This window comes from Lethenteron reissneri, chromosome 38 (genome assembly GCF_015708825.2).
Source record: "Lethenteron reissneri isolate LAM-NWPU_2019-01 chromosome 38, ASM1570882v1, whole genome shotgun sequence".
NCBI classification, from domain to species: domain Eukaryota; kingdom Metazoa; phylum Chordata; class Hyperoartia; order Petromyzontiformes; family Petromyzontidae; genus Lethenteron; species Lethenteron reissneri.
Window position 1 is genome coordinate 7,390,171 of NC_083816.1, and position 23,836 is coordinate 7,414,006.

General features: G+C 48.2%; 1 long non-coding RNA gene across 2 annotated transcripts in view; it reads right to left on the reverse strand.

Moving 5' to 3' along the window:
- The window catches only part of LOC133351764 (uncharacterized), a 45,579-nt gene that overhangs the window by 4,061 nt on the left and 17,682 nt on the right, over window positions 1–23,836 (reverse strand). For both annotated transcript variants that reach the window (XR_009756221.1, XR_009756222.1), the window contains one exon: window positions 1,072–1,403. This is a non-coding gene — a long non-coding RNA (uncharacterized LOC133351764). The remainder of the gene's footprint in view (window positions 1–1,071; window positions 1,404–23,836) is intronic.

Consider the following 23,836-nt stretch of genomic DNA (forward strand, 5'->3'; position numbering starts at 1 on the left):
GACGCAGCCAGACAATTGCTCGCTCAAACCATTGTTGACAAAACGACTTCCACTGGTAGGAGCACTTGAGAGCCCCTGCATATGGCATTAGGCCTCCTGTTCCACGCTGCCCATGAGTCTCAGGAAGAGTCGAGAGAACCCACACTTACCCCACCACACTCGCAGCTTGTTGATCGAATAACTGTGGTCTACTCATTTATACTGCAGGGTAAAAACAGAGGCTAAACATTTTTTTTTAAACTACTCTTCGGTGCCAGTTTTTCCCCAAGGATATCTCACCCGGGTGGGGGGGGGGGGGGCGGCGGTGAATAATGCACGGAGCACTATCCGCCGAAACGTAACTCACCCCTCGGCCAACACTCACGAAGCAGTGACAGCCGCTCAACACGTCACAGCACGCAGAGACTTGTCCCGCTCTCTCTCCCGACGGCTGCCGATAAAAACTGACTATTGGCATCGTCGGGGACCACAGTCAATCCACTGCTGGATTAAGGAGCGCCAAAACCGCAGCCACCCTCGTCGCAATCCTGCGATGTGACAATGCGTCTACGGCGCCTGCAGACGAACCGATTTCATCGCTCCGTCTCTTTTGGAGACGTCTCGCGGAATGCGATCCAATCCTCGGTTGCCACTGCCATCGTTATTCTTGCCCCATCGGCCATCCCCGCCACCAGCCCCCCCCCCACCCCCCACCCCCCCCCCTGTCCAGTGACGGCATCCTGCCCAAGCCCACTTTCTCACTCGTTGTATAAACGATATCATGAACTGCACGTGTTCTCTAATCCAAGTGCTCCTCTTTCTGTCTCTGAATGTAATGCCAAGGGGCCACCCCCGACAGCCCTCGTATTGTTTCCTACACGCTCGTTGCTTCCTCCCTTGCGCACGCTGCCTTGGCGGTTACTTTGCGAGTGAAACGGGCAGCAGCAGCAGCGGCGGCGGCGGCGGCGTCGAACTTTCGCACCCCATGCTCAGCCCCGCTTCTCTCTGTTTCATGCCGATAAACTTGCAGCGTGAACTTCACAGCTACCGCCCATTCCCCCCCCCTCCAGCACACTCAAATGTTCCTCTCACCGCGACTGCAGGCGGCTTGTGGTGATGTTGTTGAAGAGGTGGGGGGGGGTGGGTGGTTAAGGAGGGGAAGGGCGGTGTGGCAGCGGGGGTTCAGGGTTGGGTGCCAGAGTTTGGAGGGCTTGGTGTAGTTCGTTACAACACCCATCAAGGTGCGATGACAGCGTTGTGGGTTGAGTGGCGTTGAGACTGAAGCTGTGGTTGGGGGGGGGGTGATAGGGAATGGCGGTGACGGTGCTGGAGAGGAGTGACAGGCCAACTGCAGATGTCGTGAGCCGTCTGGCTTGTTTCCTTCCTCCGTCCCGTGGTGGCTGAGCCCGGAGTTATTGAAGGACCTGCAACAGAAGAAGACAAAAAAAATTAACCCGTAAAAACAAAGTTTTTCACTATAAATCCTTAATATACGTGGCGGCTAGAGTCCTCTCGTCCTCTGGCTTGAGATGGCCGCCACCTATGGGTCAGATGATTGCCTGCCACCATTAAGCAATTGGTAATTAAATATAATTTATTTTTTCCTAAAAAGTGTAAAATTTTGGCAAAATGGATCACGGGAAGTGGGTTAAAAAACGACCGAAAGATTTGCACGGTCGTAAGCGCGCAAGCAAGCAAGCAAGTGAACTTAATATAAAGGATTTAAAAATACACAGGAGCAAAGCAGAGAGATTTTTTTTTGAGTATTGACAATTTCTACATTTCTCTTGAGGGGCTGTTTAGAGCCCCCTCAAATCGAGGCAATTTCCACCAGTCGTGGCACGAGCACGCAGTGCTGCACTTCAACTATTTGACGGATTAACGGTGCGGGGCAGTGGTTAGTTCACTGCAAACGTGAACCAGGCGATTCTGAGTTTGATTCCCGGACACAGCTCATGACGAGCGACAGGTGCCAAGTGATTCTCACGACGTTTCGGCCACAACGCAAGCAGCCGTCCTCAGGTGAAGAAACAGGTCTGTCGAGAAGACAGACCTGAGGACGGCTGCTTGCGTTGTGGCCGAAACGTCGTGAGAATTATTTTATTATGTTTTATTTTTATTATTTTATTACTTTCCTTCTACGTGACTTTACCGAAAGAACCAAGAAGATTAATCCCTGCAGTCACGAAAGCTTTAAATTGAAATTTAGGTGCCAAGTGACCAGCATTGTGAAGTATGGGTCAAAGAAACCACTCCCCTGACAGACCAAACGGTGTGGAGAGGACTTTTATCCAGCAGCTGAATGACAAAACCACTTCAAATTATAACAATTACCGTATTCTCCGGATTGTACGATGCATTTATTTCCTCTGTATTGGAAGCCAAAGTTGGCATCTTATAATCCGGTAGTTGTGTGCATGCATGCAGATATGTAGAACTGGCCACAAGTTACAGGTGCGTATTACTTTCCGGAAACGTCTGCTAATCCAGATAATAAGGTATTATCATGAGCATTCTTACGTCTCTACTTGCCAAACACACTCTCTCATATCTTTTAATACCTAGAAAGTAAAAAAAAATAATAACCGGCGCCGCCTGTGCGTTGCTTATCTATCCCACTGTACAAGGCCCCGCCGGGCGGCTGGCTGGCTGTTGTCAGGGAGAGTTTTGCGTGATGTTTATTGAAACCGCGGGGCCCAGTAAATTGCGCGTAAAGTGCAATTCCCACTCGCCCGTCCGTCCGCCGCTACGGGAGAGAGGACTGGACCCGGCGATGAGGAGGAGGAGCAGCAGCGTAAACAACGTGCGATGGCAAAGTCGCCTCCCCACCCCCCTGCTCTGGCAACGTGCCGCACGAAGAGGGGCAGGAAGCACGGTGGCTCACCGTGAGAGGCTCACAGCGGGCTCTCGTGCTCCGGTTTCCCCAGTTGCGTTCAGGGCTCGGGAGGGGGAAGGCGAGGGGGATGGAACCCATCGGCCGACCGTGTTCGACGAAGAGATTGGAAATAGTTATCGACAAAATATTTTTTGTTGGACGATTACTCGGGCTCCTTGACAAGAACGGATGCCACCCCCCCACCCTGCCCACATCTTGCCTTGTGAAGGCAGGAAACCCCACCCCACCACCTCCCCCCCCTACAGACAGGCCCAGCGTGCTTACTGGGGGTTGGTTGAAGGCGGGGAGGGGATAGATAAGTCGTGCGAGCTTGCGTGGTGGTCACTCAACCGAGCAACGTCCAGGCTCACACCTGCTGCTAAGCTTCTGGAGATTTGATTGGGCGTTTTCCAGGTGATTTGGTCACAGGCATGTTAGATGAGTAATTATAACTAATTATAATATTTACAGATTATATAGCGGCTTTCATTTTTAAAAATCTCACGGCGTTTTAAGACAATGGCAATGGGATTCGGGTGGGCTTTACCTGGTGCTATGAAAAAAGTTTAGTTTTTATTTGTATATATTTTTTAAAAGATTTGTTCACCTTACTTGCAACGTTCTGAACCGCCCCTACTGGACATCTGTAAAAAAAATAACTTTATAGCTCATCGGATTCCTCCAGGATAAATACACAATCTGATTCGAGATAAAATAGAAAATGTCTTCTGAAAACTATCAACCGTAATTAATGGAATTTGCCAAACATCATAAATGCACGTATGACCCTTCCGAAAAGTATCTTGGGACTCAAATGAGACATTCCTGGGTACATCATTGGCATTAGTATGATTATTTTTAAGCATTCATGTAATTATATTAACTCCCTACCCTCACTTCCTCCTGCCAGCGATTGTACAAATTGTCACAATTTAAGGTTAACAATCAGATTGTAAGCACATATTAATTCGTACCATCAATTTTATTTTATATTTTAAAATGTCCACTGCGTTGAATGTTGCGGCGGCCACGAGTGGCTTGCAGGGCATCACGCCAACCCATCACAGCACGCTGACAATTAATCAACGAATCGTTGCACATCTAATGGCCATAGTGGCTCTTCCCCTTGATGGGCACAGAGACACACACGCGCACACAAATACGCATTACATATTCAATTCACTGGGGCCTGGCATACACCAGCTGGGTCCTACTGTATAACGTTGGCAATTGAATTTGAAAAGTAACATTCGCAGGTGTTTGCAGCCCCATGGGGAGAGGGAGGGAGAGAGGGAGGAACGGTGAGGGTTGGGGGGCTAGGAGAGTGGTGGAAATCTCCCGGGCACAGCTGAAGCGACCTGACGATGGTGAGAAGTAGCAGGGGGGGGGGGGGTAAAACCGATTCTGTGGTGGTGGCATCACATCTACTGGGGTTGGCAGCCAGTGATGGTGGTGGCAGAGCATTGTAGGGCTGAGGTTGGGGGGTCGGGGGGGGCGGTCTGGAGAGAAGAGAGTTGAACTGGGTGGGGGGGAGTGGAAGCTGCGAAGGGGGAGGTTTGGGCAGTTGAAGAGGGCGGCATTGGCTGGGGGACAGGGGTGGTGGGTGGTGGTGGGGGTGGTGGGGGGTGCGGTAGTTTGTGTGGCGATGGAGAGAGAGAGACCCGGGGTTAGCAGTGGGCGCATGCACGCACGCACGCCAGGCACGTCGCCTTGTCTGGGAATGCGGCAAAGGGGGCCCATGCCAGCCTAGCTCTCGTTGTGTGCCAGTTGCCAAGCAACCACCGTCTTTTTACATGGGGCGGCCGGGCGGGCCGGGGAGGAGGAGGGTTGTGTTGGGGGTGGGTTGCATTGGCGTGGGATCGATGTAAAAATATAGCCGTCGCCGCAGCCGCCGCCGCCACCGCCACCAACACCGCCGTAGCCGCTGCCACACCGCCCCTCTTCTCTTCTGGGCGGCAGCAGAGGTGTGAGCGAGGATGAAACCCAGTGAGCCGCAGCAAGATTTTTTTGGCAATGCCAAGCCCGGCATTTTCACCCCTGGCTCCTCCACCGCCCCCCCCCCCCCCCAAGCCACCAAACCCAACAATAACTGCCCTGTCGCTCAACTCTTTCTCTCTAAGCGGGTTTCAAATTAACTTTTGTATGTAATTGTGCCAATATTCAATCGTCTGTGAGCGAGCAGCTTTGTACTCGAATTGTAAATATTGTGGATTTGCTCTCCAACACACCGGTGTGCTGTACTAGTAACGAATTGGCACGTTCTGTTTACGTGACAAACATTACTAATTGGCTGTGTCGGGTGGTGGCGGGTTTAACGACACATATTTACGCGATCTAACCCAAAACACCTCTCTTATGTATTATATGTCGCGAAAGCCTTCGTGTTAAACTGTGCCAGCCTTGCTTAGCCCCTATAAAGAATGGCACGAAGACCAATTATAACCAAATTATTATTTTAGTCAAGTGATGATTCCTTGAATGTATGGTGCGAAAGAGGTTCAACATGCATACAATAAACGTACACGCTTTACAAAAATCAGAATGTACATACACACACACAAACACTCCGCACATTAAATTCACAACACAGGATTACATAATAGATTTAAACTATAGCCATATACTGCACACACACATGTATGTTGATCTTCTTTCACACCGTACATTCAAATAATCATCACTTACTGGACTAAAAAAATGATTTGCTTACAATTGGCATTAATGAATGAAAAAACTTGTTACAGTATTTAAAAAAACATAGGAGCCGCTCACTAACAGGATAAACATATTTATGGCCGCTATATTTTGTGGAAATTAATGGACTTGGGTCACCGCGAATACATTTTAAACAGGCTACATGTGACCAATTGCATGTAATCACAGTAATAACCAGGACGCTACTGTGAAAACAACTGAAGCAGTGGCCGTTTAAAGATACACAATTCGGTTTCGCAACACAGGGTAATCGCTACTCAACTTATACGAAGACATGAAATAAAAATGAGCCAACTTTTTCTACTCATTATTTTTTGGAGACCCAGTGTCTGTGCAAAGTCTCCCATCTCATTTCATAATAACTTCCAGGGAACAACGTTTACGAGACTACAATTCAGATTTTCAGGTGGCCATTCACGGCCATCCGGATCACGTCTGTCTTCTCGAGCAGCAAAGTTTATTGACGCACCAATTGATCGATTCCTATCGATCCTTTCAGCTTTGCACGATGCACGCCTCGAATCGTGCGACTGAGAATGATCGTCAATCGAAAGCCACCGCATTCACTACGATCCTCGAATCGCAACCAATGAATCGCGGCAATTAATTGAATCACAAGGGAGGAGAATCATGTCGCCTGTAACGCAAAACATATTTTAGACCAGTATGAGCCAAGTCAAGCCAGGCGAGGTTTCGATATACACCAAGTCCTCGCTTAACGCGTGTTCACACGAGAACGCGCGTTTGCTATAAGACGGTTCTTAAAATTCGGCAACACTTTTCGCACAATATCGGAACGCCCCCGTTATAACGCGAAAGCGCCACTGTGCTATGGAGTTAGGGCCAAGACACAAAAACGTTTACCTTTTAAGAGGCACCAGTTATTGGTGAAAGTGGTGTTTTTGTTATTTTACTTTTGCACCACCACCGTCGGACACAGCGTCACGAAAAAAATGTTTTCAACCCTTAAAAGATTGTAAAGGGTTAGTATATACTGTGGCAAATTCTCTTCCAAGGTTTTTAAAAGGCGGCGATTAATGCTCATTAGCTATGCAAGGTTGCTTAAAACTGTACCAAACGTATACGCCAGTTTAGCCACGCGAGCAATTCAGTTCCATTCACCATCTGCGTGCAGCTACGGCGGCGGAGACGGACTGCGCGTGCCTCATCAAGCCACTGCTAAATCTGCCCAGCTCGTGATTTTTTCACTTTGTGCTCGTTTTAGTTTCTTATTTTTGTCCCGTGCGCGCACTATTATATTGACATGGTTGCCCCCTTACAGCATCTCCGAGACGCCTTCACTGCATTTAGACGCCGTACAAATTTAAAATAATTATTATTCTTAAAGCATAGATGTAGGTACGGTTGAGATTCCTTACACGTCTGCTGCATGGATGTATGTTGAACTTCTTTCGCACCGTACGTGGCCAACCGTGCTAATCGTAGCATTATCAAAGTTGTATGTATGATGTAAAAAAACACCTAGACAAACAGATTAACAAAACAGCTATAGGCCAATCGACCACGGGGGCACAGAGAATTTAGGAAAGGTTTCTCTACCATCGACCACACACGCGCTCTCGGTCAGACTGGTGCCAAGCACCCTTTATGGCTCAAAACTACGCTCCCTTTGTCACGGCGTAGCTTTGGCGTTCTAGAAAGCATTCAACCCTCGAAGACCTTGCGAATTTAAAATCTGCTCTGTGACCCAACTACAGGAGGAAATAGATACCATTACAATAACCGACATCGCTTTGTCCATCCACTGGCTTGTCGGTCACGTAGGGGTCGTTTGACCATACTTTGCAAGGCTTGTTGGTGTTTGTTGAAGGCGCTGTGAGCCAAGGACCGGTTCGGATATCGCTCATCACCGATGTTAACCGTGGCCTAAAGTCAAGTTCAAATTACCTTGCGATCACCCTTGGAGAAAAGGTCAATAATGATGATGTTAACCCATCGTTCCGAATATACACACCAGTGGTTATGGAAAGTTTTTAACTCGCATTGTTCTGCCCTCTTTGGGGTCAGGGAACAACGAAATGTAATATCAACGGTTACACATTAGCTAGCGGCCGCTTAACGGCCTAACATTGTCGGCCCTCGAAAGTTTATACAGCCGTGTGTGTGAGTGGAACATTGCTAATGAGTTGTCTCTGCAATTTGCATTTAAAGTTGTCGTCATTTGTAAATCTTACGTTACGTTTATAGAATCGCACACCAGGTGTGTGAACGTTATTTATTATTTAACAGATCGTGTTACCGACAACAGCGTTGGTTTCCTTTGCCCATTGTTATAAAGCCAGATTCTTCTCTCAAAAGAAATGAAAACATAATACGTAATGTGTTAAGAAGACAATACAATAATGTATTTGCTTTGTTTGTGCAATATGGTATTTGGTTATGGGAGCCTCGACTACATAAGACAAACACACACAAGAGAAACGGGGGCTTGTGAACGTATTTGTAATGAACATATAAATACAATTAAACTGTAATTTATTATGAGCTGTATAGATGAGGCCTTCAAAATAATCCTAACAACATTCCAATTGGTGCCACAAGTTCGCTTCTTGGAAAGTCTTCTCATAATCTTGTTAGATTTTGTTTTATAGTTTTAATAATATTTTTACCTGCATAGCCACTCGAGATGAAACGTCTCGCTTGCAAGGGTGTCCCCCGGGGTGGCACTTTGGGGTGTCAAGTGACGCAAGCAAGCAAACGCATAATGACATATTTACACAAACATTGTTCAAAAGATATGACCGTTTACAAGTTAGGTACTATTAATTTGCACACATTGTACGATTTATTTTCTTGCAGTCCCGAGTAAAGCAAGGAACGTCGAGTGAAATAAAATGTGTTCAGGCCACGTGGCCTTTGTTGGATTTGAGACATCGTTCAATCGAGGGACATTGTGACGAGTCAGCACAGTCGTATGCATATTGAACTTCTTTCGGCACCGTGCGTAGATCAACCGTGCTAATCGGTTGTCGTCGACGAGGAAAACATTCCTCCTGGACGCGCCTGCCTGGGTTTGACCTTCTTCAACCGTGACAGAGCCCTGGCCCAACAGGATCTGAACCGACCACCAAGGCTTCCCCCCACCTCCCATCCCCCCCCTCCGTGTGCAGCAAAGACTGCACAGGTAGAGAGAAGGGGACTCAGGCACAGAGGTCGCAACCGGGTACCCGATACCCGTACCCTACCCGATACCCGGCTACCCGTACCCGGCCGGTTACGGGTACGGGTAGCCGTTTGCGACCCTGGTGCGGCCGGGTACGGGTAGGCCGTGAGTCACCGTTTGTCACTCATTTCCCAACGTCTTGTCTCTTCTCACGATTCAAGTTCCTAGAATCAACCCACCCGCGCCTGCAACATGGCTTCATCCCAGAGGTCGCAATCGGGTACCCGATACCCGTACCCTGCCCGTGCCCGGCCGGGTACGGGTAGCCGGGTATCGGGTAGGGTACGGGTACCCATTTGCGAACCTGGTGCGGCCGGGTACGGGTACGGGTAAGGAATCAAAACTCGTTTGCGACCTCTACTCAGGCGACAAACCAGAACTGTGGTGGTTCGAGACAAGACGACGACTGAGGGCTGCGTCCGCTAACCAAGCCCAGCGACGGTCTTGAGGACGACGTCACTTTCTGACCACGCTGGAAAGCCGTCTGGCTCGGCGCAAACCCAACAACACCTTGAAGTCGACGAGCAGCGCTCGCCACGGCTATCCAGAAATAAAAGAGTCGGCTCTTAAGAGCATTTCTCACACATCGGAGCCGTGAAAACCGACGTCGTCTGATACATTGTGTCAATTGGGTTATTAGGTCTTCTTGCGAGACCTTACGTGATGCTACATGAAGGAAAACGCACCCAGGCTGCAATGTTATATGAAGAGGCTTTGCCGTACCGTATTGCTGAATTATATCGTTGGCCATCATCAATCCACTGCTGGATGAAAGGCCTCTCCCCCCCAAGCCGTTGTTCTCTAACACAGCCTTGCGATGGAACACGTATGTGCATATAGCAATGCAATGTTACTTTGCATCAGTGTGAAAATAACGTGAAAATAAACATTTATTTTGTTGTAGTTATAATGTGTAATAGGAATTGGATGTACAAGGTGTTTCAAAAAGATGGACCTAATTTCAAAGATATAGCGATTTCAAATCGGGTCCATCTTTGTAAAACACCCTATATTACATTTACATGCACCAAAAAGGCATTAGAGTATCTTTACGTCTCAATTTTTAAAGAGAACTACATTGCCACGTATACATTGCGGATGCATCTGTGGTAAAAACACACACATATAACTCGGCATGTGTCTCATATACATCCATCACAACCAACATACACGCTTTACAAAAACAGAATGCATCCTTTCACATATCAAAGATCAAAGATCCCCCGTATAGCCTTAACAGACTATAGGGGCAAGTGCTGTTAGCGAGCACCTATGAAGGCCGGAACGGTACACGAGGGGGTGGGTGGCCAGCACCACGCCCGACCGCCTTTGTCTCCCCAGTGGCGATGTTTACACACCGCACCAGGTACTCATTTAAGGCTGAGTCGACCTAGGGGAGGCCCAGGACCGGTTCAGATAATCGTCACTGGTGTTAGCCATGAGCGGGAATAGAACCCGGGTCGCCAGGTTCATAGCGCAGCGCGCTAACCGCTACACCACCGCTCCCCACATATATATACACACACACAAACACTCTGCACATTAATTTCACAACACAGGATTACATGACAGAATTAACTACGATAGCCATGTACTGCCATACACATATGTATGTTGAACTTCTTTCGCAGCGTGCGTAGCCAACCGTGATCATCGGAGATACGGGTGGAAAGACAACAAACTAAACACAAACAGCAGTTTTAAATAAATGGGTTTACAATTTAAATTGTGGCTTCCCAATAGCTATTACTCCTAATGTACTTATCACATATATATACACCCACATACAATGTGTTGTAGTTATAATGTGTGTATAATACACATAAAGGTCCATTTATAGTTGGTAAAAGCAAATCATCTTCGCGTTGTATTACTGAAAATGAACCTTCATTATTGTTGTCAATCTGCACGCATATTTCTGTCCCACCACGAGAATTCGAATCGTTTTCCTAAAAGCGTTAGGAATCGGTCTACTCTGCATACGTGCGAATAGGAGGTGGTGACTGCACTTATGTACACGTACCGGTTTAACACGTGTGCTTTCGTAACCAATATCATCCATAATACAGGTTTTTTGGGTTAGATCGCGTAAATATGAATGTGTCATTAAACCCGCCACCACTCGACACAGCCAATTAGTAAGATTTGTCACGTTAACAAAACACGCCAATTCGTTACTAGTTCAGCACACCGGTGTGTTGGAGAGTGAATCAACAAGTACTCAGATTGTAAATGTTGTGGATTCACTCTCCAACACAGCAGTGTGCTGGACTAGTAACGAATCGGCATGTTCCTGTTTACGTGACAAACCTTTACTAATTGGCTGTGTCGGGTGGTGGCGGGTTTAACGACACATTTATATTTACGCAATCTAACCCCCAAAAAAACCTCTATTCTGGATGTACACGTACGTTGAACTTCTTTCGCACCGTGCGTAGCCAACCGTGCTCATCGGAGGTGCGCGAGAAGGACAACAAAGAAATTAGTTTTCAATCGAGATGATTTAAAAGTGCGTAGGTCCCAGTGACATCCGAACATCGGAAGGACGGACACACACAAGGCATTCCGTTGCCTCCTCCGCCCGCTCAGAAATAGGTCAACGAGAGAGACGGAGAGACCAAAAAAAAACACAACTCCACGATGCATAAACAGCAACTGGAAATTGAAAAAAACCTGGGCTCACCAAAAATAATTATATCGCAAATTGTTTACCCAAAGCGGCCGAGGGGACACGCAAGAGTTACTTCCACGGAATGGCCGCGACGACAACGACTGTTTAGATGTTTAGATACGCGGCGAGAAGCAGCGCAGAGAGCGATATGACGAGGCCAGCACGGAGCGCTCCACGAAAAGCGCAGCATCAGCAGCCTTCATGGCACATTTAAGCGATACCATCAGGTGCCAGCGCTCGCTGCTACGAAGGTCAACGTGCGCACAGACGGGCCGCCCCCCCACCCCCATAACACACACACGCACAAAGACAAAGATTCCCCTGCCGTGTAGCCTTAACGGACTGTTGGGGCAAGTGCCGTTGGCAAGTGCCGTTAGCGAGTAGCAACCTATGAAGGGCGGTAGGGCACACGAGGCGGGGTGGGGTGCCTGACACCACCCCCATGCACGTACGCACATGCACACCCTCACGCGCGCGCACGCAGGCACATGCACGCACGCACATGCACGCACGCACGCCCCGCCGTGCAGTGGCTGCTGGCTTGGCCCTCGATCGCGTGCCAAGGGATCTGCGGTGAGGGTGGCGGTGCTTAGCAATGGTGCTGGTGGTAATGGTGGTGGTGATGATGCTGGCAATCATGGTGGTGGGTGGTAATGGTGGCAGTAGCGGTGGTGGTGGTGGTAGTGATGATGGTGGCAACAGTGGTGATGATGGTGGTGGTGGTAGTGGTAATGGTGGCAACAGTGGTGGTGATAATGGTGGTGGTAGTGGTGGTGATGATGGTGGTGGTAGTGGTAATGGTGGTGGTAGTGGTAATGGTGGTGATGATGATAATGGTGGTGGTGATAATGGTGGCAACAGCAGTGGTGGTGGTGGTGATGGAGGCAGTGGTGGCTGTGCTCGTGGTGGTGGAAGCGGTGGTGATGATGGTGGTGGTTACAGTGACAGTGGTGGTAGTGGCAATGTCACCCGTGGCGGTTACTGCTACCACCTTAAGAGCTTGGCCTGGCGTGTTATGCCTGATGTGTTAAAAGTGGAGCTGGATTAAACAGTGGAGCCGTAGACAGATTATATATCAATCATCAGTGGCACCGAGGTTGTAAGGATGGCCTCAACTACATTTTGACGTGGCAATTTTCAACTGCCTTGCCCTTCATCACTAGAATTGACATCAGTCATTCAGTCCCGATGGGCAATATGTATTCGACGTACTTCTTTCCTCTCAGCAAACGTTAACGCGCTGCGCTACAAACCTACAAACACGAGTTTGATTCCCAGCCATGGCGAACATCATCAGCGAGCGATATCTGATCCGGTTCTTGGCACCCTCCAGCACTGACCAGCGTGGTGAAGTATGGTCAAACAACACTCGTGACTTACACGGTGCGGGGAAGCTCTCATCCAGCGTCGTATCGACAAAATGTTTTCAATTATTATCAGGGCAGATAATCACGAATACGACACAATATGACAGCAGTTGTATAGGGGTATATGGGTGCCCCACCCATCTAACAAGCCACGGACACAAATTTCTTGCATTGTTTCTAATTCATGTTTTAGTTCGCTCACTATCCTAAATGTGCATCACGTGCATTAAGAATCGATAACAACTGTTTCATTATGACACCCCCCACAATTCGGATTCATACTGCGTATAACATCGAGGCTTATATATACACACATACGTACATTTACTGTGTGTGTGTGTACATAATGTTGTGGGGAGCAGAAGTACAGCGGTTAGCGGGTCGCGCTACAAACCGAGCAACCCGAGTTCGATTCCTAATCACGGCCAACACCGGTGACGATTATCTTAACCAGTCCTGGACCTCCCCTAGGTCGACTCAGCCTCAAATGAGCACCTGGTGCAGTGTGTAAACATCGCCACAAGGGAGACAAAGGCGGCCGGGCGTAGTGCTGGCCACCCACCCCCCCCTCTCGTGTGCCGTGCCGGCCTTCGTGGGTGCCAATCCCCAACAGCACTGGCCCCAACAGTCTGTTAAGGTTATACGGGGAATCTTTGTCTCTATCCATAATATATATGTGTTATGGGACAGATGACTGTGGGCACTTAAACAGGGGCAGAGAATCAATAGCACAGATGGCTGGAAGTGAACTCATAAATATAATACGCGTAGGTGACGACCGAGTGACTGGTGTATGTTCTAGCAATGTCGTGGCAGGGATAGAGAGCTGAAAAGTGTGGCACAGTCTAAATTTAGAAACTCAAAAATCCGTAGAATTTTTTTTTATTGGGCATTCCCCCCCCGCCCCCGTTAGAGGTTTAATTCGGTTCAATCAAAGGGCAGGGCCCATCCCGCCTAAAGTTCGACATTGCTCTGAATCCAACAGCTACACACTTGCAACTATACACACTCCCCATTCATCATCAGTGAACCATGTAATTTGCCCCACCAAGAGTGTGACGCTAAAGCCGCTAGAAAGCGGGCTAAGCCCCCTAACCGGTTACTCGTACAATAATATGAAATCAATATACTGCATATTGTACTGCATACATATATATATGCATGGTGCTGTTTGTTTTTAGTAAGAGGACTCCAGTGAAGTCCCCTTCTCCATCTGCCCATCCCTCGTGTATTCCCATACTCGGCCACTCCACTCACTACATTTATCATCGTCATCATCATCGTCACCATCGTCGTCACATACTGCACCAAACATACGTACACATGTATGCTGCAGTATGTATGTAGAATTTCTTTCGCAGCGTACGTAGCCAACCGCGTTGCTAATCGGAGGTGCGTGATACGATGATGGTGACGGCGATGATAATGATGATGGTAATGATGACGGTGACGATGATGATGACGGTGATGATAATGATGACAGTGACGATGATGATGACGGCGAAGGCGACGATGAATCCGAGTGAGTGGAGTGAAGGGGGAACGTTGGCCGAGTATGGGATGGATGCACGAGGGATGGGCAGACGTAGCAGGGGATTGCACTGAAGGTTCAGACAAGTTCTCTTACTAAAAACAAACATTAGCATGCTTCAATTATCATCATCATAATAGCGTGTATGTGTCCAGGAAAAGCCTAAAAATTTTCAGGAAGGTCCTTTATTGGGCTGTTTGGCAAATTCATGTATTAGTGTCTGAAACATATAAAATAGAAACAATACATAAAAAAACATCAATCCCCTTTGACACCCCCATAATAGTACACTTTTCGTGGAAGTGTTGAACATGCATCTGAAATCAGACGCATTTTTTGCAAAATCGTATCAACAAAGAAATGCAAAAGGTCATCACACTCATCCTAAATGCAAAGTAGGTTTGGTGACATAATAAGAAACTGGATTGAATGGGCATGAATGGTATTGCACCTTATTAAAGAATTACATTTAAAAACTCCTATAAACTATTTTTTATTTTATAGGGTAAGGCCCGCTGATCTACTTAGCTCTTTTTCAGAAGCGACTTGGCCACAAATTATAGCTCAACGAAGTGGCTCATCACGTGGAAATTTATAGCAGCGAAATACTATAAACACACGTTTCTAAACGAGGGAAAAATCCTCGTGACCACGGGGAAAACATGCAAACTCCAAATATACAGGCGTCAGGGTCGGGATGAAACCCACGACCTCCTGTAAACCAGTTGAGGAAGTTGACACCTCGTTTAAAAACGGCAGTTCCAACTCTGACAATGTAACTCGTACTCCTCTTTCTGAGTGTTGCCTCAAACTGAAAATCTCGAGTGATCTACACCAGCCAAAGACAGCGGCGTGTGAAACACTCAAAGGCGAGATTTTGGCAAACACCTGGAGATTTCGCGAATATCCGTACCTGGGTGTCTTCGCCAACCCCACTAACGGACATGTGGAGGTGTAAAGGGCATGAGACTCTTCGGATAAAATCTGAACACTTCCAAAAATGTGTCTTTTTATCTTTTCATAGGTACTTGCTAACAGCACTTGCCCCAATAATCTGGTAAGGCAATTTGGGGGTAGCTTTGTAAAAATGTTTCTTTTATCAGACTAGCTGAAGGCAATTGTTTATAATTCTTTGATAATGAACGACACCTTGTATAATAAATAATTGTATCTTATGAAGAAGACCCAAGAATATGTATCTTATGCTTGAATATTTTTTTAATTACATTGGAGCAGCAAATTCATGGAAGCTGCGAATCCACTCCCAGAATTGAGCGTTGAATACGTTTCGGGAGCGTTCACGAAGCGATTTCACCGCGGAAATATATTTTTTCTTCAAAGGCCGATGATCGACTTCCCGCGAGTGGTGTATAAACGAGCTGTAGATGAACTACGAGCTGCCTCCGCCGCCTTTTCTATTGATGCCCCTCCGCCATTTTAAATCCCGCTTTGTGATCTTAGTAATGGCGGAATGGGCGGAAGAATCCTAAGGTAAAAAAAAGAGACGTTCTTGGAAAGGATGTAGAGAGCGCGTTATTAACCCGTAACCAGTTCAACGGTCTACGCCAACAAGCAAGCGGGCGAGGATATGTCAATTATTGAAATGCGTTTTTTTCGCGCAAAACGCGCATTCTCAAAAAAAATCCGCGAGGGGATCAACGCGGCTCGCACGCAAAAAAAAACGCCGAGTGGTGGTCGCACGTGGCCGGAGCGAGCAGAGAGAAACCCCCAGAAAACTTGTGAGAAAGAGCAGGAGAGCGGTTGCGACAGACGCCCCGGCGTTTAACGAACCGCCAGGGATGTTAGGGGCCGGTGCCTTTTGGAAAAAAATTACTGGCATAAATTACGGAACACTCTCTCTCTTCTAGGTGGGTAAAATTCCTCTCTGCATACCTTTCGGATTAAGTGCGTTATCTCATTTCTCCCGGGGTGTTTGTAAAAATATGATTGCCAGGCGTTTTGCGGCATTACCGCGGGAGCAGTTGGGAAAGCTGGCAGCGGAAACGTGAACCGATCCGAGTCTTAGTCAGTCGACCCCCGACCTGAATTAACACAACAACAATTACGACCAGGAGTTCGTAGGCGCACGTTTGTCATACGACCCTTAATCAATTCGCTGCTGGATGCAGTTCTCTCCACGCCATGTCGGTCACGAGGGTGGGGTTTGGCAATACTTCATCACGCTGGGGCGGTGCGGGTTTTTTCCGGCAACCCCGGATCGGTGAAGATAATCGCCACCGACGTTAGCAGTGGTCGGGCATCAAACTCGGGATGTGCGTTTATTATCCACATGTATTTATTAATTATTACGTGATGAGTAGATGTGATGCTACCGCTTATGATGATGAGATTAACCGACCTCTATACCCGTCCATTTTATGGAAATCTCCAAATTGGCGCTTTCTTCAATGTCACCAAACAACATAATGACGCCATTAAATCTTCGTACAAGCCTCAGCTTACGCGATCGTAGCGTGAGCACGTACACAGCCGACTAATGTACAACAATTACCGTGAATGCATTTCTTTAATTAAGGTGCCTGTGCTATTGACATTGGTGATATCAAGAAAGAGAATTGTACCGAAATCCAAAGGATTGCACGGTACAATCGATGCGGTATCATGTTTTGCGTGTGCATCTACGCATGTGACCGTCACCATGCATATTGTATCGCTCACCCACCCCCCCAGTATATTCACATACCTTTCGATTTAAAGCTTTCGTGACTGCAGGGATTCATCTTCTTGGTTCTTTCGGTAAAGTCACGAAAGAACCAAGAAGATTCACATACCTGTCAATCTCTTATCAGTGCCCTACCTTATTTACAGACCAATTCAGACCTTAGTGGTCTCTCCGTGCTCTTATAAATCTCAACGTCCATCCTGCAAAGTCCTGTCACAATTTGTTGTTAAAACAACGTGATGGATGCGGCGGCATCTAGTGGCTGCCAGGAGTCACGTGACCCTATGACATCAGAACTAGAATATTCAATAAAACTGCAGGAGGAATCCGATGAGCTATGAAGCTCTTTTTCACAGATGCCCAGTATGGGGGAAGTCAGCAAGTTGCAACGTCAAGCAATACACAAAACACCGAGTGCACAATAGGCGACTAAAGGTAAGCATTGTCACTCGATATAAATAAGTCGTACATAATTAATTTATAAAAGTCCTATTTATCAAGCTTGGGCAAGTCAGCAAAAGCAGGAACAACAACAGAGTCCCAGACCACACCAAGATGACACCACACAGCAGCAGTAACCCCTCAGTTACAAATCACATAAACAAACATTTGCTAATGTATCCAGCACTACGTACAACATATACACACAAACACATTGAAAATAAGCCACCTATAGCTCATTCATTTATGTTTGGGGTCAGGACAGCGAAGCCATCAATGATTTTTTGAGCTACACAACAATGAGTTCACTGTCAAGAGAAGTGATGAGTTAACACACACCTCCATAAGCTGCAGGATATGGGTTCGATTCCAGGCAGGTGATTTCACGAGGGTACGGGAGTCACAACTGGTGTTAAGACTGCCACGGAAGCCTCTGAAGCCAAATACACGCATAGTTCGACGATGTATGTACATATATATATATATGTGTATATATACCTACACATAATCGATAGCATGAGCAGTGGTAGTGCAATGGTTAACACACACACGGAGAGATGAATGACATCGTATACTTCTGAAGCATTTAGCACCCCCGACTTAAAAGCAATGTCGAACGCTCACCTGACCCTGCCCTGCGAGTGAATCAAATCAAACGTCTGGGCGGTGACTATCGGTTGAAATAAAAAAAGAAGACATTTAAAAGTGAGCTGCAAGCCTATACTACATATGCTCGATAGATAAACTATAACCTTTCAAATCCTTCCAGAACACCGTCATCTATTACATCGTTAGAATTGGCACGAGGCAATTCTCCGGTCACAAAATAATAGTTAATGTTAACGTAAAACTGTATCAATTAAAATTTCTACGAATTTTATTTTTTTACACACACACTACCGACAACACACAAATATCGATGTGCATTCATTAAAAATAAAAATCTCCAAGCCCAGCTGCGATCCGGCGCTTTCGCGACAAATTTTGGTGGATCGCGCAGAGGTACATGCAACACCCAAAGCGGCCGGGGGCCGCCAGGCATGTACGAAATTGCACGTTCAACTTCTCTCGCAACCGCTCGTAGCCAACCGCGCTCAATCGCAGGTGGGGCGGAAGGAAAACAGCCTGTGAGAGGTGACCATGAGATGGCAGTACAGCAGCTGAGGAGCTCACGAATCTGTGTGTGCACCGCGTACTGAGCGCGGGGGAGTTTCTCCAGGCACGCTTACTCCCATTCACTCCCAAGGACCAAACGTCACGTACGTTGAACTTCTTTCGCACGGTACGTAGCCAAGCGTGCTAATCGGAGGTCTCGAGACCCAGTGAGGATTTTTTGGCATTGCGGTGAAAAACCAAATCTATGTTACAACAGAGTCCCATGCCACCCTTGCTTTTCTCCTCGTTAGCCACACCGTTAGCCAACGCTCCATCCATGGGTCTATATGTTACACATACGCATGCAGTGCAATGCGGTATACAGAACTCCCTCGCTCCACGCTGGGTTCGGTTTGTGCGGTTTCACAATGTATATGTGGCTAACCTAATTTAACCCAAACTTCGCCACACTGTGCAGTTTCAATTCACTCAGATCCGGCTACGCAATTGGACGTGGGACGACATTGTGTGTGTACTGTGTGTGTACTGTGTGTGTGCACTGTGTGTGTGTAATGTGTGTACTGTGTGTGTGTACTGTGTGTGTACTGTGTGTACTGTGAGTACTGTGTGTGTACTGTGTGCACACTGTGTGTGTACTGTGTGTGTACTGTGTGCACTGTGTGCACTGTGTGTGTACTGCATGTGTGTACTGTGTGTACTGTGAGTACTGTGTGTGTACTGTGGGTGTGTACTGTGTGTAATATGTGTGTACGTATTGTGTGTACGGTGTGTGTACTGCGTGTGGGTGTGTACTGTGTGTACTGCGTGTGGGTGTGTACTGTGTGTGTGGGTGTGTACTGTGTGTGTACTGTGTGTGTACTGTGTGTACTGCGTGTGTGTGTACTGTGTGTGTACTGTGTGTGTAATGTGTGTGTACTGTGTGTACTGCGTGTGTGTGTGTACTGTGTGTGTACTGTGTGTGTACTGTGTGTGTACTGTGTGTGTACTGTGTGTACTGTGTGCGCTACTCGGCAGGCAGCCTTCTCATCATGCGGTTTCGCTTGTGCGCACCCATTTTTATGAAATTCATCTACTACCATGTAAAGCGAGGGAAACCTGTACATGTTACATTACAGTGCATGCACATCATGAAATTATCATATGTGCTGAATTACTATTTTATTTAGAAATTATTGCATTTTATTGTATTTATTGTTTGCAACACAGAAAATGTGCATTATTGTTCTACGCGTACCTACGATGGACATGCGGACAAAATGCCATTTCATAAGACAAATAAATCCCCGATAATTATCGTTGATGTCACATGAGACCCCTTAACTTTGCTCTGCTAACCATTTTGGGGATACTTGCGAGTACGTTTTCAATTCCTAACAACATATCACCCAACGTATTGTGATGTGGTAATATTTAAACAATACGCAGAACGGCGTTGTATTGTGTATTATTATTATGTGTATGTGTGTGTGTATATCAAGCGGTAGTGCAGCGGTTTAGCGCGCTACGGTTCGATTCCTGCTCATGGCCAACACCGGTAGCGATTGTCTGAACCGGTCCTGGGCCTCCCTTAGGTCGACTCAGCCTCAAATGAGTACCTGGTGCAGTGTGTAAACATCACCACTGGGGAGACAAAGGCGGCCAGGCGTGGTGCTCGCCACCCACTACCACGTGTGCTGTGCCGGCCTTAATAGGTGCTCGCTAACAGCACTCGCCCCAATAGTCTGTTAAGGCTATCGAGTTATTTGTCTCTAGATTTGTCTTTTATATATATATAAACACACACGACCTACGTTTCAAGACACTTTTTTTTGGATGTCTCAAGATGGATCCAACACCCAGAACGTTTTCAAAATGAAACATTTCCATCAGCTTCACAATATGTAACTGGTTGGGAGTGGTGGTGCAGTGGTTAGCACACTGGCACTGAGCAACCGAGCTCAATTTCCAGCCGTGGCCAACATTAGCGGCGAGCAATATCCAAAAGGCCCCCCCCCGCCCCCGTTGACCCTCCACCATTCACCAATCTGCACTGCCCAGCATGGTGAAGTACGGTCAACCGACACAGCACAAGTGACACGGTACGGGGGTGGCCTTCATCGACAAAATCTGTGAATTTTTTGACCGTTACGGATCGTCCCATCGCAGAATCGCGAGAGGTGCCAGCAGATATGGGGTGATGGCCTTCATCCAGCAGTGGATGGAACATGGCTGACGACGATGGGTTTCGCAATTGATTCGGCCACACGTACAAATGTTTCATTATCACGCGGAGGAATTGCTCTGACACCTATGCGCTACAACTTTGGCCACGAAAAAAGGTACGCAAGCCTGGCACCGAGGTTAATATTGTATTACTAGCAGCATTAACCTTCAAAATCTAGCGCATGTTAAACATGTGCTGGTTATTTGTACTACAGTTTGCGGTTTTTAGTTTCTGCCCCTCCAGGGATGGATGAAGAAACATGATCACGCGTGTACGTGCACGCGTCCGTGCGTGCGTGTGTGTGCGTGTGCATGTATGTATGGGTGTGTGCGTGTGCATGTATGTATGGGTGTGTGCGTGTGCATGTGTGTATGGGTGTGTGCGTGTGCATGTGTGTATGGGTGTGTGCGTGTGCGTGTGCATGTATGTATGTATGGGTGCGTGCGTGTGCATGTGTGTATGGGTGTGTGCGTGTGCATGTGTGTATGGGTGTGTGCGTGTGCATGTATGTATGGGTGTGTGCGTGTGTGTGTGTGGGTGTGTGCGTGTATGTGTGGGTGTGTGCGTGTATGTATGGGTGTGTGCGTGTGCATGTATGTATGGGTGTGTGCGTGTGCATGTATGTATGGGTGTGTGCGTGTGCATGTATGTATGGGTGTGTGCGTGTGTGTGTGTGGGTGTGTGCGTGTGCGTGTATGTATGGGTGTGTGCGTGTATGTATGGGTGTGTGCGTGTGCATGTATGTATGGGTGTGTGCGTGTGCATGTATGCATGGGTGTGTGCGTGTGCATGTATGTATGGGTGTGTGCGTGTGTGTGTATGTATGGGTGCGTGCGTGCGCATGTATGTATGTATGGGTGTGTGCGTATGCATGTATGTATGGGTGTGTGCATGTATGTATGGGTGTGTGCGTGTGTGTGTGTGTAATGGAGCGGTAGTGCAGCGGTGAGCGCGCTGCGCTACGAACTCGGCGACTCGAGTTCGATTCCCGCTCACGGCCAACACCAGTGCGATTATTCTGAACGCTTCCTGGGTCTCCTCTAGGTCGACTCGGCCTCAAATTAGTACCTGGAGCGATGCGTGAACATCGCCACCGGGGAGACAAAGGCGGCCAGGCGTGGTGCTGGCCACCCACCCCCTCCATGTGCTGTGCCGGCCTTCATAGGTTGCTACTCGCGAACAGCACTTGCCCCGACAGTCTGTTGAGGCTATAACAGGGGATCTTTGTCTTGTTGCGTGCAATCGTCGGCACTGGGGACACAAAGGCGGCCGAGCCTTTGTGCCGCTGACAACGCAACTCCATTGTGTGCCGCGCTGGCCTAAATAGACGCTCGCCGACAACCCCGAAACCCGGCCATACGGGGGCTCTCTTTGTCTTTTAATGTGCGAGGAGCGGTGGTGAAGTGGTTCTCACACGCGCGCGTGTGCGTTGGGCTATGAGCCCGGCAAGCCGCGTCCGTTTGCCGGCCACGATTAACGTCGGCGCTGGCGAGCGACATCTGAACCGAACCTGACGGTTCCCTCTTAGGTCGACTCGGCGTTCAAAGGCAGCCCCCGGTGCAGTGTACACCGGGGGCTGGGGCGATGAAGCGGTCAGAGTCGTTGCTGGCCACACCACGCCCTCGTGGGCCAGGCCTGGACCACCTTAATAGGTGCTCACTACCCCCCCCCCCCCCCGCAACAGTCTGTGAAACGCTGTGCAGAGGATCGTTGTTTTTTGTGTGTGTGTTCGCCTTCCAGCGGGGGGAGTGTGAAGCCACGGGGCCACGCACGCACACCGCGCTACGATTCTAGTGATCCAGATTCTACTCCTGTTGGCAATAGGCGTCTCAGCTTGGCATGGGCCTCTCCCCCCCCCTCCCATGTCACACCTCAGCCTAAAATGAATGCCAAGTGAGTCACGTTAACACCGGCAATGGGGGGGACAAAGGCGGGCGAGCGACCGAGCAGGCGGGCGGGCAGGCGAGCGAGCAGGCGGGCGAGCGAGCGCGCATGGCGTTGGCCAACTACGTGCTAGAGTCCTCTGCCGGCCTTAACTGGCGCTCACTAACGATGCTTGCCCCCCCCCCAGTGATACTATGAGCCTGCAAAGATCATCTTTTTTTCTGTGAAAATATGACTGCCTTATCCACAAGAGGTATTTGGCTTAGATCGCTTAAATATAAATGCGTCTTTAAACCCTCCACCACCCGACACAGCCAATTGGCAGGGTTTCTCACGTAAACAACACCGGTGTGTTGGAGAATAAACCCACAACATTTACAATTCGAGTACGACGTTTCGCCAGTAATTGCAACCAGCATCATCAGGTGACAGCCAGAGTTTTGGAGAAATCCTCCTGTTTCGGTCTCAGCATTATCCCAAACTGAACGAAACACAGTTTTCGCTGTAACTGTAGCACAGTAGAGAAGCGCAGCTCTGTCAAATTGCCATGGACTAAGCCCAGTGACAAGAGCTGGCAGTGCATACAACTATACAAAGAGAAAGATCCCCCCGATAGCCTTAACAGACTGTCGGGGCAAGTGCTTTAAGCGAACACTAACGAAGGCCAGCACGACACAGCGGGGGGTGGGTGGCCAGCACCACGCCCAACAGCCTTTGTCTCCCCAGTGGCGATGTTTACAGAATGCACCAGATACTCATTTGAGGCTGAGTCGACCTAGGGCAGGCACAGAACTGGTTTAAATAACCGTCGCTGGCGTTTGGTCGTGAGTGCGAAGCGAATTCGGGTCGCCGGGTTCGTAGCGCACCACACGTCCACCCATTCTAAAATAAAATAACAAATCATCATAATTACAGCCACTTCTGGATAACGACTTCGCCAAGGTGTGTCCGTCATGGTTGTTGTTCGACCATACTTCACCACGCCGGTCAGTACGAGTTGACGAGGGCGGAGGTGCGAGTCAAGGATCGGTTCAGATGTCACCTCGCCACTTATGTTAGTCACTTGCCAGAAATCAAACTTGTCGGGACTGGTTTAAAGAACAGTGCCCTAACCACCGTACGTAGCCAACCGTGTTAAAACTGCATATATATTTTAAATGAATGTGTGCGGGCAGGCAGGCGGGCAG